Raw genomic sequence first — 4,822 nt, forward strand, 5'->3', positions numbered from 1 at the left:
TGGGGAATCTGCAGGGTGTCGAAACATTCCATCTCTAATTCTTTCATCTGCATGCCATGTCAAGTGTTTTGAATCTTCTTCACTGCGATACATGCGCCTAAATCTTGGTATTATAGGAAAATACCACACGACTTTTGCTGGAGTAGATTCTTTCTTCTTATATCGAGAGACATTGCATTTCGGACACGCCTTAAGTAGTTCATATTCGTTTCGAAATAAAATGCAATCGTTAGGACACGCATGAATCCTTTCGTAACTCATTCCAATAGAACACAAAATCCGTTTAGCCTCGTAGGTTCGACTGGGAAGTTCATTATCATCTGGCAACATATCTTTTATGAGTGTTAATAATTCTGTAAAGCTTTTATCAGACCATCCATTACTCGCTTTTAAGTTGTACAACTTTAATATCGCTGACAGTCTTGTGAATTTAGTACAACCATTATATAATTCTTTCTCTGCATCACTCAACAAACTTTCAAACATTTTAGGACAATCTCGAAGATCTTCTTCAACTGCTTTTGCAATCTCATCAACTCGGTCCGGCTCATATGTATCTGTATCGAAGTCAGTTGAAGCATATGTCGAACTATTCTCAAAATTAATGTTTCCTTTTTTTTTTTCTCACCATGTCTTATCCAACATGTGTAGCTTTGATCAATTCCATTACATACTAGATGTCCTTCTAATTCATCTTCTCTAACACGTTTTCCAAAACAACATTTTAAACAAGGACAAACTACTCTATTTGGATCTTTTGCATTCTTCACTGCAAACTCAACAAACTCCTTCACTCCAATTTCATACTCTTTTGACAATCGATTGGCTGAAATCCATTTCCTATCCATATTATACCACCTATATAAATGCAGTAACAAAAATAATAAGCTTTCAAAACATATCAACAAGTTTCAAAAAGAAACCAATATCAACTAACAATTTCAAAACAGAACAGATCATGTGGTATGAGTTTTTGACAATTTTTGACAATTTCAAAACATAACAGATCATGTGTAAAAAATACCTTAGACAACGTAGATGGCCGCACAGTACGTAGAGGATATTAGGGTTCCCAACGTATATAATTATTTGAAAGATGTAGAGGATATGAGGGTTTCCAACGTATATAATTATTTTAAAGATGTATTTTACAGCGCTTGTGAAAAAAACGCTGTAATAGGTAGCTAAATTCAATGAAAGCGCATGTATTTTACAGCGCTTGTGAAAAAAGCGCTGTAATAGGTAGTTAAATTCAATGAAAGCGCATGTGTTTTACAGCGCTTGTGAAAAAAGCGTTGTAACTGATACGCGAAAGCGCTTCCTTTTACAGCGCTTTTTTGACAAGCGCTGTAAAAGCCTTATAACGTGATGCGCAAACGTTATATGACCTACTACAGCGCTTGTTTTACAGCGCTTTGAATCAAAAGCGCTGTAATAGATTCCGTTATTTTTAAAATATAATTACAACAGCGCTTGTGTTTAGCAAGCGCTGTAAAATGAGCGCTGTTAAATGTCATTTTTGGCGTAGTGATGGTTAATATATGAATAATTAACTTTCAACTTTGAAAATTTTCATATTAATAATTTAATTAACGACTAAAGAATAATTAATATATTTAGATGGTTTTATATCATAGAATTGTATCCTGCGTCATTTAAAATATGTCAAATTGTTATTTTTTAGTTAAAAAATATTTTAAAAAAATGATCAAAATTGTTGACTTTTAAAATAAGAGAACTAATTTATGTATAATAAGATGGCAATATAATGGATTATTAGCAATATAATCGAGTTAAATCTCAACAAATTTTTATATAATAAGATTGATATAGATTGCGATGATATTTGGGTAAAGTAACTTGCTAAACTAGTGCACTCAAATTTCATTTCTAGCTTACAGTTTGGGAAAAACTTTCTAATCTAGTGCACTCTAATTTCATTTTCCAACTTTTGAATTTGGTAAAAGGACATATTTGAAAGAAGAAGAAAAAAGTAAAAAAGGGATATGTACGTATTTGATAAATGTCTATTTTCTTTCACAAAATTATACTACCTCACGATCTCGATCCCATGTCCATGGCAATAAGTAAGAATCGCCCAACCCCCACAATAAGCAGTTATGGTGTTCATAGTAAATATTCGTATTATTATTAATTTAAATACAAAAGTTGTATAATTTTATTATTTTACATTAACGTAGTCTTTATATAATTGTTTTTTTTTTTCGTCAGCAATTTTAGTCTTTTATGTTAAGTTAATTTATTTAGATCATTTAAATTTTTGAATAATTTTTTTCAAATATATTTGGAATATATAAGCATTCTCCGATAAACATTTATAATTTTTTCACAAGGAGTGTATTCAATATAAAATTTTCAAGAATTAAAAGCTGAAGAAATTACATATAGAGTATATATGCAAAGTTTGATCGCATTTGATAAAAACTCGACTAATCTAATTCATATGACTAAGACTAACTCATTATGATAAAATCTTAGTCTATATTGCTCATCTCATACGACAAATCCAGTTCGATCCAACAGCCCATCTCCTTATCTATGTTTCCCGTAACACTCATACAACTATTCCACTTTGATCCAACAGTTGGTTCTTCGATCTAATTTGTTCCTACCATTCACATAATTAATCATGTTCAATCTAAAGGTTGGTTCTCCGTTCTAAGTTGTTTGTAACACTCATACGACTACTTCAATATTAAAAACTGCAAAAGAATTTGATTCAACATGACATATTCCATGAATCTTAGTGTGAACAAAGGTTCACTTATTGTTTAATACTAAAGACCACGTAAGATTTCATGTATCAGAGTGCAAAGTAAAGTTTACTTATTGTTGTATGTGTTATCGACAACTAAGATATTGTTTGATTGAACATAACTAATCGTATATAAGTGGTACATTCAACTTAGTAATATTTATTTTGAATTTTATTTCCTTCAAGGATAACCAACAGTTTGTTATTTATATTTTTTTTAGATAATCAACTTTCGGTGTAAGAGAGTACACGACATACTCCATTGCAAACAAATTCCATTGGACACGAACACCACAATAGACATTTCGGCACCATTCCCCGTGTCGGATCTTTTCGGGAGAGGGCCACGACATCCCCTCTTCAATTTTTTTTATATAATAACGATAGATTATCAAGACAACAGTGATAAATTATTAAAATATTCTCAAACCTTTATGATTTTGAGAAACTGACATCTCATTTCGCTTCCCCTCTTCACCTATGTACCCCTCTTCTCTCAGACTACTCAATAAAATTAATAAAACAAACTCTATAGATAGATAAACTACCTAATATCGAAGGATAAACTAACTAATCTCGAACAGACAAACTCTAACACCCTAGTTAACAACTCAACTATTACCTATTAGCAAATTTTTACATGTTAACGATTGATATATGATATAGTGTTATACTATTTTTTAATTGTGAATTATTTTAATTTTTTTAGCAGTGACACGATATTTAAACATAAGAAAATTGATCCATTTTTTCAAGAAAAAAGTTTTCGACAAAGATGAAAATCGTAAAATGAATATATATATATATATATATATATATATATATTGAATTTTGTGAAGTTCTAAAAATTTGTGTGAATTGTGAAAATTGTGTGACTTGTAAAAATTGTGTGACTTGCGAAAATTATAAAACTTGTGAGATTTGAAATTCAAACTTTTCAACTTGTCTACTATGTATGAATTGTGTGAAACTCTAAAAAAATACATATGACGTTTAAAATTTTCAATTATAATATTTTAATTAATATTTTTCGCTTCCCGGCTCCCTCCGATATTTTGTGCAAGATCCGCCTGTTGGTGACCATTCTCAATTTTTGCTAAAATCCATTTCCATGACTGCACTTTTATGTTATTAAAAAGGACCTTATTTCTGTGAGATATTTCCACAATATTGGATAATATATGTACGTATAATAGGTTATACATAACATGATATGGTTTTGTGGTTGTGTTTATTTTTCCTAACATGGGATCCCTAGTTCGAATCTGCGTATTATAAAATTGAAAAGTCACATTTGTTGGATTCGAACCCAGGACCTACTCCCAAAACAGAGACATTGTTTTGCCACCAGACCAGTGCAATGCTTTAATAAATAACTGAACGTTATATGTATATAGCCCTTCGTAAACAGTGGCAGAAGAAGAATTGCAACTTTTCCCAAGTGACATTATTTTTCCTATAAATATGGTCACTTTGGACATAATGCAAACAACGAATTCAAGTATTTGCCATCTATTTTCTTTCACTCATTCTCATATACTAAGTCAACTTATTCTTTTCTAATGCATGAGAAAAGAATAGGTAACATTATTTTGTAACATACTATTGAAAGATATTCTTGGTGTGATAGTGCAAATCATATCAAGGTTTCCAAAGTACCCTAAAGGGGATTCGCTGGTTATCTCATTTGCATCCGATTGGTGGGGGCAAATCGAACCTAAAGGCTAGTGTAACAACACGCTTTGGAATTTGCTACATATAATCTTCATCAACAACTTCACTATTAAAGTCTTGCAGTAATTGTCACCAACTCAGATCCAACAATCTTTAGGTTCGATTTTATTTTCAATCAATGGTTGCATCACTCAAAGAAATGACTTCTAATTTTGTGAAGTTGGAGAAATTCGATGGAGGAAATTTTATCCGTTGGCAGAAAAAGATGAAATTCCTTCTAACAACTTTGAAGGTGGTGTATGTTTTGAACACCACAAGACCGCTGGAGAAGGAAGTGGAAACATTAGCAGAAACAAGAGAAAGGCAGAAGTG

The 4,822-nt window shown here is 31.4% G+C and overlaps 1 long non-coding RNA gene across 1 annotated transcript; it reads right to left on the bottom strand.

Moving 5' to 3' along the window:
* Positions 1–505: 505 nt before the first annotated feature.
* LOC140919504 (uncharacterized) lies at positions 506–1,133 on the bottom strand. Its single transcript, XR_012162118.1, has 2 exons — positions 1,025–1,133; positions 506–858 (listed from the first exon to the last, which is right to left on the bottom strand). It is a non-coding gene; the product is annotated as an uncharacterized lncRNA (long non-coding RNA).
* Between the last annotated feature and the right edge of the window lie 3,689 nt (positions 1,134–4,822).

The sequence above is a fragment of the Cicer arietinum genome, chromosome 3 (assembly GCF_000331145.2).
Source record: "Cicer arietinum cultivar CDC Frontier isolate Library 1 chromosome 3, Cicar.CDCFrontier_v2.0, whole genome shotgun sequence".
Classification (NCBI taxonomy): Eukaryota; Viridiplantae; Streptophyta; class Magnoliopsida; order Fabales; family Fabaceae; genus Cicer; species Cicer arietinum.